Source organism: Melozone crissalis, unplaced genomic scaffold (genome assembly GCF_028551555.1).
Source record: "Melozone crissalis strain CALT ecotype California unplaced genomic scaffold, PUWL_Pcris_2 ptg000062l_1, whole genome shotgun sequence".
In the NCBI taxonomy this organism is placed as follows: Eukaryota; Metazoa; Chordata; class Aves; order Passeriformes; family Passerellidae; genus Melozone; species Melozone crissalis.
The window spans coordinates 6,885,421-6,900,843 of record NW_026535840.1 but is presented as its reverse complement, the minus strand read 5'-3'; positions in this window follow the sequence as shown (position 1 = coordinate 6,900,843).

Here is a 15,423-nt window from a genome sequence, read left to right as displayed (position 1 = left end):
GCTGCCGCTCTCTCTGGCTCCCGGAGGCGAAGAAGCGGCTTCTTCGCGCAAAGACGAGTCAGCCGCTCACAGTGCTCTGCGGTGTGCGACTTCTGCCGAAAGACGCCCGTGAGCAGAGCTTAGCTCTGCAGAGCACCGTACCTTCGTCTTTAGCCTCTCTTCTGGTCTACATCTTAGCAAAAAGCTTTTCCACTCTGTCTGGGAAGGAGAAACTGTGCCAGCACACAAAACATCTCCCATCGTGTTCTCGAGCTTGCATGGAGGTCTGCCGAGTGTTTTGCAAGAAGAGAAAGAAAGTTGTCCAAAACAGCTTCCAATCGAATATTCATGTGAATAGAAAAGGCAGGAGAGTGGTCAGATACGGTTTCCTCTCAGTTGGCAAGCTGCACACACAATGGCAGTGTTGTACAGCTTGCTTCTTCACCTTTGCCAAGCTGCAGAACACAGTACCTTCTTCCTTAGTCTCTCTTCTCGTCCACATCTTAGCAAAAAGCTTTTCCACTCTGTCTGGCAAGGAGAAACTGTGCCAGCACACAAAACATCTCCCATCGTGTTCTCGAGCTTGCACGGAGGTCTGACGAGTGTTTTGCAAGAAGAGAAAGAAAGTTGTCCAAAACAGCTTCCAATCGAATATTCATGTGAATAGAAAAGGCAGGAGAGTGGTCAGGTACTGTTTTCTCTCAGTTGGCAAGCTGCACACACAATGGCAGTGTTGTACAGCTTGCTTCTTCACCTTTGCCAAGCTGCAGAGCACAGTACCTTCGTCTTTAGCCTCTCTTCTCGTCTACATCTTAGCAAAAAGCTTTTCCACTCTGGCTGGCAAGGAGAAACTGTGCCAGCACACAAAACATCTCCCATCGTGTTCTAGAGCTTGCACGGAGGTCTGCCGAGTGTTTTGCAAGAAGAGAAAGAAAGTTGTCCAAAACAGCTTGCAATCGAATGTTCATGTGAATAGAAAAGGCAGCAGAGTGGTCAGGTACCGTTTTCTCTCAGTTGGCAAGCTGCACACACAATGGCACTGTTGTACAGCTTGCTTCTTCACCTTTGCCAAGCTGCAGAGCACAGTGCCTTCGTCTTTAGCCTCTCTTCTCGTCTACATCTTAGCAAAAAGCTTTTCCACTCTGTCTGGCAAGGAGAAACTGTGCCAGCACACAAAACATCTCCCATCGTGTTCTAGAAGTTGCACGGAGGTCTGCCGAGTGTTTTGCAAGAAGAGAAAGAAAGTTGTCCAAAACAGCTTCCAATCGAATATTCATGTGAATAGAAAAGGCAGGAGAGTGGTCAGGTACTGTTTTCTCTCAGTTGGCAAGCTGCGCACACAATGGCAGTGTTGTACAGATTGCTTCTTCTCCTTTGCCAAGCTGCCGCTCTCTCCGGCTCCCGGAGGCGAAGAAGCGGCTTCTTCGCGCAAAGACGATTCAGCCGCTCACAGTGCTCTGCGGTGTGCGCCTTGTGCCGGAAGACGCCCGTGAGCAGAGCTTAGCTCTGCAGAGCACCGTACCTTCGTCTTTAGCCTCTCTTCTCGTCTACATCTTAGCAAAAAGCTTTTCCACTCTGTCTGGCAAGGAGAAACTGTGCCAGCTCACAAAACATCTCCCATCGTGTTCTAGAGGCTGCACGGAGGTCTGCCGAGTGTTTTGCAAGAAGAGAAAGAAAGTTGTCCAAAACAGCTTCCAATCGAATATTCATGTCAATAGAAAAGGCAGGAGAGTGGTCAGGTACTGTTTTCTCTCAGTTGGCAAGCTGCACACACAATGGCACTGTTGTACAGCTTGCTTCTTTACCTTTGCCAAGCTGCAGAGCACCGTACCTTCGTCTTTAGCCTCTCTTCTCATCTACATCTGAGCAAAAAGCTTTTCCACTCTGTCTGGCAAGGAGAAATTGTGCCAGCACAGAAAACATCTACCATCGTGTTCTAGAGGCTGCACGGAGGTCTGCCGAGTGTTTTGCAAGAAGAGAAAGAAAGTTGTCCAAAACAGCTTCCAATCGAATATTCATGTGAATAGAAAAGGCAGGAGAGTGGTCAGGTACTGTTTTCTCTCAGTTGGCAAGCTGCACACACAATGGCAGTGTTGTACAGCTTGCTTCTTCACCTTTGCCAAGCTGCAGAGCACACTACATTCGTCTTTAGCCTCTCTTCTCGTCTACATCTTAGCAAAAAGCTTTTCCACTCTCTCTGGCAAGGAGAAACTGTGCCAGCACACAAAACATCTCCCATCGTGTTCTCGAGCTTGCACGGAGGTCTGACGAGTGTTTTGCAAGAAGAGAAAGAAAGTTGTCCAAAACAGCTTCCAATCGAATATTCATGTGAATAGAAAAGGCAGGAGAGTGGTCAGGTACTGTTTTCTCTCAGTTGGCAAGCTGCACACACAATGGCACTGTTGTACAGCTTGCTTCTTCACCTTTGCCAAGCTGGAGAGCACCGTACCTTCGTCTTTAGCCTCTCTTATCGTCTACATCTTAGCAAAAAGCTTTTCCACTCTGTCTGGCAAGGAGAAACTGTGCCAGCACACAAAACATCTCCCATCGTGTTCTCGAGCTTGCACGGAGGTCTGCCGAGTGTTTTGCAAGAAGAGAAAGAAAGTTGTCCAAAACAGCTTCCAATCGAATATTCATGTGAATAGAAAAGGCAGGAGAGTGGTCAGGTACTGTTTTCTCTCAGTTGGCAAGCTGCGCACACAATGGCACTGTTGTACACCTTGCTTCTACACCTTTGCCAAGCTGCCGCTCTCTCTGGCTCCCGGAGGCGAAGAAGCGGCTTCTTCGCGCAAAGACGAGTCAGCCGCTCACAGTGCTCTGCGGTGTGCGACTTCTGCCGAAAGACGCCCGTGAGCAGAGCTTAGCTCTGCAGAGCACCGTACCTTCGTCTTTAGCCTCTCTTCTGGTCTACATCTTAGCAAAAAGCTTTTCCACTCTGTCTGGGAAGGAGAAACTGTGCCAGCACACAAAACATCTCCCATCGTGTTCTCGAGCTTGCATGGAGGTCTGCCGAGTGTTTTGCAAGAAGAGAAAGAAAGTTGTCCAAAACAGCTTCCAATCGAATATTCATGTGAATAGAAAAGGCAGGAGAGTGGTCAGATACGGTTTCCTCTCAGTTGGCAAGCTGCACACACAATGGCAGTGTTGTACAGCTTGCTTCTTCACCTTTGCCAAGCTGCAGAACACAGTACCTTCTTCCTTAGTCTCTCTTCTCGTCCACATCTTAGCAAAAAGCTTTTCCACTCTGTCTGGCAAGGAGAAACTGTGCCAGCACACAAAACATCTCCCATCGTGTTCTCGAGCTTGCACGGAGGTCTGACGAGTGTTTTGCAAGAAGAGAAAGAAAGTTGTCCAAAACAGCTTCCAATCGAATATTCATGTGAATAGAAAAGGCAGGAGAGTGGTCAGGTACTGTTTTCTCTCAGTTGGCAAGCTGCACACACAATGGCAGTGTTGTACAGCTTGCTTCTTCACCTTTGCCAAGCTGCAGAGCACAGTACCTTCGTCTTTAGCCTCTCTTCTCGTCTACATCTTAGCAAAAAGCTTTTCCACTCTGGCTGGCAAGGAGAAACTGTGCCAGCACACAAAACATCTCCCATCGTGTTCTAGAGCTTGCACGGAGGTCTGCCGAGTGTTTTGCAAGAAGAGAAAGAAAGTTGTCCAAAACAGCTTGCAATCGAATGTTCATGTGAATAGAAAAGGCAGGAGAGTGGTCAGGTACCGTTTTCTCTCAGTTGGCAAGCTGCACACACAATGGCACTGTTGTACAGCTTGCTTCTTCACCTTTGCCAAGCTGCAGAGCACAGTGCCTTCGTCTTTAGCCTCTCTTCTCGTCTACATCTTAGCAAAAAGCTTTTCCACTCTGTCTGGCAAGGAGAAACTGTGCCAGCACACAAAACATCTCCCATCGTGTTCTAGAAGTTGCACGGAGGTCTGCCGAGTGTTTTGCAAGAAGAGAAAGAAAGTTGTCCAAAACAGCTTCCAATCGAATATTCATGTGAATAGAAAAGGCAGGAGAGTGGTCAGGTACTGTTTTCTCTCAGTTGGCAAGCTGCGCACACAATGGCAGTGTTGTACAGATTGCTTCTTCTCCTTTGCCAAGCTGCCGCTCTCTCCGGCTCCCGGAGGCGAAGAAGCGGCTTCTTCGCGCAAAGACGATTCAGCCGCTCACAGTGCTCTGCGGTGTGCGCCTTGTGCCGGAAGACGCCCGTGAGCAGAGCTTAGCTCTGCAGAGCACCGTACCTTCGTCTTTAGCCTCTCTTCTCGTCTACATCTTAGCAAAAAGCTTTTCCACTCTGTCTGGCAAGGAGAAACTGTGCCAGCTCACAAAACATCTCCCATCGTGTTCTAGAGGCTGCACGGAGGTCTGCCGAGTGTTTTGCAAGAAGAGAAAGAAAGTTGTCCAAAACAGCTTCCAATCGAATATTCATGTCAATAGAAAAGGCAGGAGAGTGGTCAGGTACTGTTTTCTCTCAGTTGGCAAGCTGCACACACAATGGCACTGTTGTACAGCTTGCTTCTTCACCTTTGCCAAGCTGCAGAGCACAGTGCCTTCGTCTTTAGCCTCTCTTCTCGTCAACATTTTAGCAAAATGCTTTTCCACTCTGTCAGGCAAGGAGAAACTGTGCCAGCACACAAAACATCTCCCATCGTGCTCTAGAGGCTGCACGGAGGTCTGCCGAGTGTTTTGTAAGAAGAGAAAGAAAGTTGTCCAAAACAGCTTGCAATCGAATATTCATGTGAATAGAAAAGGCAGGAGAGTGGTCAGGTACTGTTTTCTCTCAGTTGGCAAGCTGCACACACAATGGCAGTGTTGTACAGCTTGCTTCTTCACCTTTGCCAAGCTTCAGAGCACAGTACCTTCTTCCTTAGCCTCTCTTCTCGTCTACATCTTAGCAAAAAGCTTTTCCACTCTGTCTGGCAAGGAGAAACTGTGCCAGCACACAAAACATCTCCCATCGTGTTCTCGAGCTTGCACGGAGGTCTGCCGAGTGTTTTGCAAGAAGAGAAAGAAAGTTGTCCAAAACAGCTTCCAATCGAATATTCATGTGAATAGAAAAGGCAGGAGAGTGGTCAGGTACTGTTTTCTCTCAGTTGGCAAGCTGCGCACACAATGGCACTGTTGTACAGCTTGCTTCTTCACCTTTGCCAAGCTGCAGAGCACAGTACCTTCGTCTTTAGCCTCTCTTCTCGTCTACATCTTAGCAAAAAGCTTTTTCACTCTGTCTGGCAAAGAGAAATTGTGCCAGCACAGAAAACATCTCCCATCCTGTTCTAGAGGCTGTACGGAGGTCTGCCGAGTGTTTTGCAAGAAGAGCAAGAAAGTTGCCCAAAACAGCTTCCAATCGAATATTCATGTGAATAGAAAAGGCAGGAGAGTGGTCAGGTACTGTTTTCTCTCAGTTGGCAAGCTGCACACACAAGGGAAGTGTTGTACAGCTTGCTTCTTCACCTTTGCCAAGCTGCAGAGCACAGTGCCTTCGTCTTTAGCCTCTCTTCTCGTCTACATCTTAGCAAAAAGCTTTTCCACTCTGTCTGGCAAGGAGAAACTCTGCCAGCACACAAAACATCTCCCATCGTGTTCTAGAGGCTGCACGGAGGTCTGCCGAGTGTTTTGCAAGAAGAGAAAGAAAGTTGTCCAAAACAGCTTCCAATCGAATATTCATGTGAATAGAAAAGGCAGGAGAGTGGTCAGGTACTGTTTTCTCTCAGTTGGCAAGCTGCGCTCACAATGGCAGTGTTGTACAGCTTGCTTCTTCACCTTTGCCAAGCTGCAGAGCACAGTACCTTCGTCTTTAGCCTCTCTTCTCGTCTACATCTTACCAAAAAGCTTTTCCACTCTGTCTGGCAAGGAGAAATTGTGCCAGCACAGAAAACATCTCCCATCGTGTTCTAGAGGCTGCACGGAGGTCTGCCGAGTGTTTTGCAAGAAGAGCAAGAAAGTTGCCCAAAACAGCTTCCAATCGAATATTCATGTGAATAGAAAAGGCAGGAGAGTGGTCAGGTACTGTTTTCTCTCAGTTGGCAAGCTGCACACACAATGGCACTGTTGTATAGCTTGCATCTTCACCTTTGCCAAGCTGCAGAGCACCGTACCTTCGTCTTTAGCCTGTCTTCTCGTCTACATTTACCAAAAAGCTTTTCCACTCTGTCTGGCAAGGAGAAACTGTGCCAGCACACAAAACATCTCCCATCGTGTTCTAGAGCTTGCACGGAGGTCTGCCGAGTGTTTTGCAAGAAGAGAAAGAAAGTTGTCCAAAACAGCTTCCAATCGAATATTCATGTGAATATAAAAGGTAGGAGAGTTGTCACTTACTGTATTCTCTCAGTTGGCAAGCTGCACACACAATGGCACTGTTGTACAGCTTGCTTCTTCACCTTTGCCAAGCTGCAGAGCACAGTACCTTCGTCTTTAGCCTCTCTTCTCGTCTACATCTTCGCAAAAAGCATTTCCACTCTGTCTGGCAAGGAGAAACTGTGCCAGCACACAAAACATCTCCCATCGTGTTCTCGAGCTTGCACGGAGGTCTGCCGAGTGTTTTGCAAGAAGAGAAAGAAAGTTGTCCAAAACAGCTTCCAATCGAATATTCATGTGAATAGAAAAGGCAGGAGAGTGGTCAGGTACTGTTTTCTCTCAGTTGGCAAGCTGCGCACAAAATGGCAGTGTTGTACAGCTTGCTTCTTCACCTTTGCCAAGCTGCAGAGCACAGTACCTTCGTCTTTAGCCTCTCTTCTCGTCTACATCTTAGCAAAAAGCTTTTCCACTCTGTCTGGCAAGGCGAAACTGTGCCAGCACAGAAAACAACTCCCATCGTGTTCTAGAGGCTGCACGGAGGTCTGCCGAGTGTTTTGCAAGAAGAGAAAGAAAGTTGTCCAAAACAGCTTCCAATCGAATATTCATGTGAATAGAAAAGGCAGGAGAGTGGTCAGGTACTGTTTTCTCTCAGTTGGCAAGCTGCGCACACAATGGCACTGTTGTACAGCTTGCTTCTACACCTTTGCCAAGCTGCAGAGCACAGTGCCTTCGTCTTTAGCCTCTCTTCTCGTCTACATTATAGTAAATAGCTTTTCCACTCTGTCAGGCAAGGAGAAACTGTGCCAGCACACAAAACATCTCCCATCGTGTTCTAGAGGCTGCACGGAGGTCTGACGAGTGTTTTGCAAGAAGAGAAAGAAAGTTGTCCAAAACAGCTTCCAATCGAATATTCATGTGAATAGAAAAGGCAGGAGAGTGGTCAGGTACTGTTTTCTCTCAGTTGGCAAGCTGCACACACAATGGCAGTGTTGTACAGCTTGCTTCTTCACCTTTGCCAAGCTGCAGAGCACAGTACCTTCTTCCTTAGCCTCTCTTCTCGTCCACATCTTAGCAAAAAGCTTTTCCACTCTGTCTGGCAAGGAGAAACTGTGCCAGCACACAAAACATCTCCCATCGTGTTCTAGAGGCTGCACGGAGGTCTGCCGAGTGTTTTGCAAGAAGAGAAAGAAAGTTGTCCAAAACAGCTTCCAATCGAATATTTATGTGAATATAAAAGGTAGGAGAGTTGTCACTTACTGTATTCTCTCACTTGGCAAGCTGCACACACAATGGCAGTTTTGTACAGCTTGCTTCTTCACCTTTGCCAAGCTGCAGAGCACAGTACCTTCGTCTTTAGCCTCTCTTCTTGTCTACATCTTAGCAAAAAGCATTTCCACTCTTTCTGGCTAGGAGAAACTGTGCCAGCACACAAAACATCTCCCATCGTGTTCTCGAGCTTGCACGGAGGTCTGCCGAGTGTTTTGCAAGAAGAGAAAGAAAGTTGTCCAAAACAGCTTCCAATCGAATATTCATGTGAATAGAAAAGGCAGGAGAGTGGTCAGGTACTGTTTTCTCTCAGTTGGCAATCTGCGCTCACAATGGCAGTGTTGTACAGCTTGCTTCTTCACCTTTGCCAAGCTGCAGAGCACAGTACCTTCGTCTTTAGCCTCTCTTCTCGTCTACATCTTAGCAAAAAGTTTTCCAATCTGTCTGGCAAGGAGAAATTGTGCCAGCACAGAAAACATCTCCCATCGTGTTCTAGAGGCTGCACGGAGGTCTGCCGAGTGTTTTGCAAGAAGAGCAAGAAAGTTGCCCAAAACAGCTTCCAATCGAATATTCATGTGAATAGAAAAGGCAGGAGAGTGGTCAGGTACTGTTTTCTCTCAGTTGGCAAGCTGCACAGAAAATGGCACTGTTGTACAGCTTGCTTCTTCACCTTTGCCAAGCTGCAGAGCACAGTATCTTCGTCTTTAGCCTCTCTTCTCGTCTACATCTTAGCAAAAAGCTTTTCCACTCTGTCTGGCAAGGAGAAACTGTGCCAGCACACAAAACATCTCCCATCGTGTACTAGAAGTTGCACGGAGGTCTGCCGAGTGTTTTGCAAGAAGAGAAAGAAAGTTGTCCAAAACAGCTTCCAATCGAATATTCATGTGAATAGAAAAGGCAGGAGAGTGGTCAGGTACTGTTTTCTCTCAGTTGGCAAGCTGCGCACACAATGGCAGTGTTGTACAGCTTGCTTCTTCACCTTTGCCAAGCTGCCGCTCTCTCCGGCTCCCGGAGGCGAAGAAGCGGCTTCTTCGCGCAAAGACGATTCTGCCGCTCACACTGCTCTGCGGTGTGCGACTTCTGCCGAAAGACGCCCGTGAGCAGAGCTTAGCTCTGCAGAGCACCGTACCTTCGTCTTTAGCCTCTCTTCTCGTCTACATCTTAGCAAAAAGCTTTTCCACTCTGTCTGGCAAGGAGAAACTGTGCCAGCACACAAAACATCTCCCATCGTGTTCTCGAGCATGCACGGAGGTCTGCCGAGTGTTTTGCAAGAAGAGAAAGAAAGTTGTCCAAAACAGATTCCAATCGAATATTCATGTGAATAGAAAAGGCAGGAGAGTGGTCAGATACGGTTTTCTCTCAGTTGGCAAGCTGCACACACAATGGCAGTGTTGTACAGCTTGCTTCTTCACCTTTGCCAAGCTGCAGAGCACCGTACCTTCGTCTTTAGCCTCTCTTCTCGTCTACATCTTAGTAAAAAGCTTTTCCACTCTGTCTGGCAAGGAGAAACTGTGCCAGCACACAAAACATCTCCCATCGTGTTCTAGAGCTTGCACGGAGGTCTGCCGAGTGTTTTGCAAGAAGAGAAAGAAAGTTGTCCAAAACAGCTTCCAATTAAATATTCATGTGAATATAAAAGGTAGGAGAGTTGTCACTTACTGTTTTCTCTCAGTTGGCAAGCTGCACACACAATGGCAGTGTTGTACAGCTTGCTTCTACACCTTTGCCAAGCTGCAGAGCACAGTACCTTCGTCTTCAGCCTCTCTTCTCGTCTACATCTCAGCAAAAAGCTTTTCCATTCTGTCTGGCAAGGAGAAACTGTGCCAGCACACAAAACATCTCCCATCGTCTTCTAGAGGCTTGCACGGATGTCTGACGAGTGTTTTGCAAGAAGAGAAAGAAAGTTGTCCAAAACAGCTTCCAATCGAATATTCATGTGAATAGAAAAGGCAGGAGAGTGGTCAGGTACTGTTTTCTCTCAGTTGGCAAGCTGCGCACACAATGGCACTGTTGTACAGCTTGCTTCTACACCTTTGCCAAGCTGCAGAGCACAGTGCCTTCGTCTTTAGCCTCTCTTCTCGTCTACATCTTAGCAAAAAGCTTTTCCACTCTGTCTGGCAAGGAGAAACTGTGCCAGCACACAAAACATCTCCCATCGTGTTCTAGAAGTTGCACGGAGGTCTGCCGAGTGTTTTGCAAGAAGAGAAAGAAAGTTGTCCAAAACAGCTTCCAATCGAATATTCATGTGAATAGAAAAGGCAGGAGAGTGGTCAGGTACTGTTTTCTCTCAGTTGGCAAGCTGCGCACAAAATGGCAGTGTTGTACAGCTTGCTTCTTCACCTTTGCCAAGCTGCAGAGCACAGTACCTTCGTCTTTAGCCTCTCTTCTCGTCTACATTTTAGCAAAAAGCTTTTCCACTCTGTCTGGCAAGGAGAAATTGTGCCAGCACAGAAAACATCTCCCATCGTGTTCTAGAGGCTGCACGGAGGTCTGCCGAGTGTTTTGCAAGAAGAGAAAGAAAGTTGCGCAAAACAGCTTCCAATCGAATATTCATGTGAATAGAAAAGGCAGGAGAGTGGTCAGGTACGGTTTTCTCTCAGTTGGGAAGCTGCACACACAATGGCACTGTTGTACAGCTTGCTTCTTCACCTTTGCCAAGCTGCAGAGCACCGTACCTTCGTCTTTAGCCTCTCTTCTCGTCTACATCTGAGCAAAAAGCTTTTCCACTCTGTCTGGCAAGGAGAAATTGTGCCAGCACAGAAAACATCTACCATCGTGTTCTAGAGGCTGCACGGAGGTCTGCCGAGTGTTTTGCAAGAAGAGAAAGAAAGTTGTCCAAAACAGCTTCCAATCGAATATTCATGTGAATAGAAAAGGCAGGAGAGTGGTCAGGTACTGTTTTCTCTCAGTTGGCAAGCTGCACACACAATGGCAGTGTTGTACAGCTTGCTTCTTCACCTTTGCCAAGCTGCAGAGCACACTACATTCGTCTTTAGCCTCTCTTCTCGTCTACATCTTAGCAAAAAGCTTTTCCACTCTCTCTGGCAAGGAGAAACTGTGCCAGCACACAAAACATCTCCCATCGTGTTCTCGAGCTTGCACGGAGGTCTGCCGAGTGTTTTGCAAGAAGAGAAAGAAAGTTGTCCAAAACAGCTTCCAATCGAATATTCATGTGAATAGAAAAGGCAGGAGAGTGGTCAGGTACTGTTTTCTCTCAGTTGGCAAGCTGCACACACAATGGCAGTGCTGTACAGCTTGCTTCTTCACCTTTGCCAAGCTGGAGAGCACCGTACCTTCGTCTTTAGCCTCTCTTCTCGTCTACATCTTAGCAAAAAGCTTTTCCACTCTGTCTGGCAAGGAGAAACTGTGCCAGCACACAAAACATCTCCCATCGTGTTCTAGAAGATGCACGGAGGTCTGCCGAGTGTTTTGCAAGAAGAGAAAGAAAGTTGTCCAAAACAGCTTCCAATCGAATATTCATGTGAATAGAAAAGGCAGGAGAGTGGTCAGGTACTGTTTTCTCTCAGTTGGCAAGCTGCGCACACAATGGCACTGTTGTACACCTTGCTTCTACACCTTTGCCAAGCTGCCGCTCTCTCTGGCTCCCGGAGGCGAAGAAGCGGCTTCTTCGCGCAAAGACGAGTCAGCCGCTCACAGTGCTCTGCGGTGTGCGACTTCTGCCGAAAGACGCCCGTGAGCAGAGCTTAGCTCTGCAGAGCACCGTACCTTCGTCTTTAGCCTCTCTTCTCGTCTACATCTTAGCAAAAAGCTTTTCCACTCTGTCTGGCAAGGAGAAACTGTGCCAGCACACAAAACATCTCCCATCGTGTTCTCGAGCTTGCATGGAGTTCTGCCGAGTGTTTTGCAAGAAGAGAAAGAAAGTCTTCCAAAACAGCTTCCAATCGAATATTCATGTGAATAGAAAAGGCAGGAGAGTGGTCAGGTACTGTTTCCTCTCAGTTGGCAAGCTGCACACACAATGGCAGTGTTGCACAGCTTGCTTCTTCACCTTTGCCAAGCTGCAGAGCACAGTACCTTCTTCCTTAGTCTCTCTTCTCGTCCACATCTTAGCAAAAAGCTTTTCCACTCTGTCTGGCAAGGAGAAACTGTGCCAGCACACAAAACATCTCCCATCGTGTTCTCGAGCTTGCACGGAGGTCTGACGAGTGTTTTGCAAGAAGAGAAAGTTGTCCAAAACAGCTTCCAATCGAATATTCATGTGAATAGAAAAGGCAGGAGAGTGGTCAGGTACTGTTTTCTCTCAGTTGGCAAGCTGCACACACAATGGCAGTGTTGTACAGCTTGCTTCTTCACCTTTGCCAAGCTGCAGAGCACAGTACCTTCGTCTTTAGCCTCTCTTCTCGTCTACATCTAAGCAAAAAGCTTTTCCACTCTGTCTGGCAAGGAGAAACTGTTCCAGCACACAAAACATCTCCCATCGTGTTCTAGAGCTTGCACGGAGGTCTGCCGAGTGTTTTGCAAGAAGAGAAAGAAAGTTGTCCAAAACAGCTTGCAATCGAATATTCATGTGAATAGAAAAGGCAGGAGAGTGGTCAGGTACCGTTTTCTCTCAGTTGGCAACCTGCACACACAATGGCACTGTTGTACAGCTTGCTTCTTCACCTTTGCCAAGCTGCAGAGCACAGTGCCTTCGTCTTTAGCCTCTCTTCTCGTCTACATCTTAGCAAAAAGCTTTTCCACTCTGTCTGGCAAGGAGAAACTGTGCCAGCACACAAAACATCTCCCATGGTGTTCTAGAAGTTGCACGGAGGTCTGCCGAGTGTTTTGCAAGAAGAGAAAGAAAGTTGTCCAAAACAGCTTCCAATCGAATATTCATGTGAATAGAAAAGGCAGGAGAGTGGTCAGGTACTGTTTTCTCTCAGTTGGCAAGCTGCGCACACAATGGCACTGTTGTACAGCTTGCTTCTTCACCTTTGCCAAGCTGCAGAGCACAGTACCTTCGTCTTTAGCCTCTCTTCTCGTCTACATCTTAGCAAAAAGCTTTTTCACTCTGTCTGGCAAAGAGAAATTGTGCCAGCACAGAAAACATCTCCCATCCGGTTCTAGAGGCTGTACGGAGGTCTGCCGAGTGTTTTGCAAGAAGAGCAAGAAAGTTGCCCAAAACAGCTTCCAATCGATTATTCATGTGAATAGAAAAGGCAGGAGAGTGGTCAGGTACTGTTTTCTCTCAGTTGGCAAGCTGCACACACAAGGGAAGTGTTGTACAGCTTGCTTCTTCACCTTTGCCAAGCTGCAGAGCACAGTGCCTTCGTCTTTAGCCTCTCTTCTCGTCTACATCTTAGCAAAAAGCTTTTCCACTCTGTCTGGCAAGGAGAAACTGTGCCAGCACACAAAACATCTCCCATCGTGTTCTAGAGCTTGCACGGAGGTCTGCCGAGTGTTTTGCAAGAAGAGAAAGAAAGTTGTCCAAAACAGCTTCCAATTAAATATTCATGTGAATAGAAAAGGGAGGAGAGTGGTCAGGTACTGTTTTCTCTCAGTTGGCAAGCTGCACACACAATGGCAGTGTTGTACAGCTTGCTTCTTCACCTTTGCCATGCTGCCGCTCTCTCCGGCTCCCGGAGGCGAAGAAGCGGCTTCTTCGCGCAAAGACGATTCAGCCGCTCACAGTGCTCTGCGGTGTGCGCCTTCTGCCGAAAGACGCCCGTGAGCAGAGCTTAGCTCTGCAGAGCACCGTACCTTCGTCTTTAGCCTCTCTCCTCGTCTACATCTTAGCAAAAAGCTTTTCCACTCTGTCTGGCAAGGAGAAATTGTGCCAGCACACAAAACATCTCCCATCGTGTTCTCGACCTTGCACGGAGGTCTGCCGAGTGTTTTGCAAGAAGAGAAAGAAAGTTGTCCAAAACAGCTTCCAATCGAATATTCATGTGAATAGAAAAGGCAGGAGAGTGGTCAGGTACTGTTTTCTCTCAGTTGGCAAGCTGCACACACAATGGCAGTGTTGTACAGCTTGCTTCTTCACCTTTGCCAAGCTGCAGAGCACAGTACCTTCTTCCTTAGCCTCTCTTCTCGTCCACATCTTAGCAAAAAGCTTTTCCACACTGTCTGGCAAGGAGAAACTGTGCCAGCACAAAAAACATCTCCCATCGTGTTCTCGAGCTTGCACGGACGTCTGCCGAGTGTTTTGCAAGAAGAGAAAGAAAGTTGTCCAAAACAGCTTCCAATCGAATATTCATGTGAATAGAAAAGGCAGGAGAGTGGTCAGGTACTGTTTTCTCTCAGTTGGCAAGCTGCGCACAAAATGGCACTGTTGTACAGCTTGCTTCTTCACCTTTGCCAAGCTGCAGAGCACAGTACCTTCGTCTTTAGCCTCTCTTCTCGTCTACATCTTACCAAAAAGCTTTTCCACTCTGTCTGGCAAGGAGAAATTGTGCCAGCACAGATAACATCTCCCATCGTGTTCTAGAGGCTGCACGGAGGTCTGACGAGTGTTTTGCAAGAAGAGAAAGAAAGTTGCCCAAACAGCTTCCAATCGAATATTCATGTGAATAGAAAAGGCAGGAGAGTGGTCAGGTACTGTTTTCTCTCAGTTGGCAAGCTACACACACAATGGCACTGTTGTACAGCTGGCTTCTTCACCTTTGCCAAGCTGCAGAGCACAGTGCCTTCGTCTTTAGCCTCTCTTCTCGTCTACATCTTAGCAAAAAGCTTTTCCACTCTGTCTGGCAAGGAGAAACTGTGCCAGCACAGAAAACATCTCCCATCGTGTTCTAGAGGCTGCACGGAGGTCTGCCGAGTGTTTGCAAGAAGAGAAAGAAAGTTGTCCAAAACAGCTTCCAATCGAATATTCATGTGAATAGAAAAGGCAGGAGAGTGGTCAGATACGGTTTTCTCTCAGTTGGCAAGCTGCACACACAATGGCAGTGTTGTACAGCTTGCTTCTTCACCTTTGCCAAGCTGCAGAGCACAGTACCTTCGTCTTTAGCCTCTCTTCTCGTCTACATCTTAGCAAAAAGCTTTTCCACTCTCTCTGGCAAGGAGAAACTGTGCCAGCACACAAAACATCTCCCATCGTGTTCTAGAGGCTGCACGGAGGTCTGCCGAGTGTTTTGCAAGAAGAGAAAGAAAGTTGTCCAAAACAGCTTCCAATCGAATATTCATGTGAATAGAAAAGGCAGGAGAGTGGTCAGGTACTGTTTTCTCTCAGTTGGCAAGCTGCACACACAATTGCAGTGTTGTACAGCTTGCTTCTTCACCTTTGCCAAGCTTCAGAGCACAGTACCTTCGTCTTTAGCCTCTCTTCTCGTCTACATCTTAGCAAAAAGCTTTTCCACTCTGTCTGGCAAGGAGAAACTGTGCCAGCACACAAAACATCTCCCATCGTGTTCTAGAAGTTGTACGGAGGTCTGCCGAGTGTTTTGAAAGAAGAGAAAGAAAGTTGTCCAAAACAGCTTCCAATCGAATATTCATGTGAATAGAAAAGGCAGGAGAGTGGTCAGATACTGTTTTCTCTCAGTTGGCAAGCTGCGCACACAATGGCAGTGTTGTACAGCTTGCTTCTACACCTTTGCCAAGCTGCCGCTCTCTCCGGCTCCCGGAGGCGAAGAAGCGGCTTCTTCGCGCAAAGACGATTCAGCCGCTCACAGTGCTCTGCGGTGTGCGCCTTCTGCCGAAAGACGCCCGTGAGCAGAGCTTAGCTCTGTAGAGCACCGTACCTTCGTCTTTAGCCTCTCTTCTCGTCTACATCTTAGCAAAAAGCTTTTCCACTCTGTCTGGCAAGGAGAAACTGTGCCAGCACACAAAACATCTCCCATCGTGTTCTAGAGCTTGCACGGAGGTCTGCCGAGTGTTTTGCAAGAAGAGAAAGAAAGTTGTCCAAAACAGCTTCCAATTAAATATTCATGTGAATAGAAAAGGCAGGA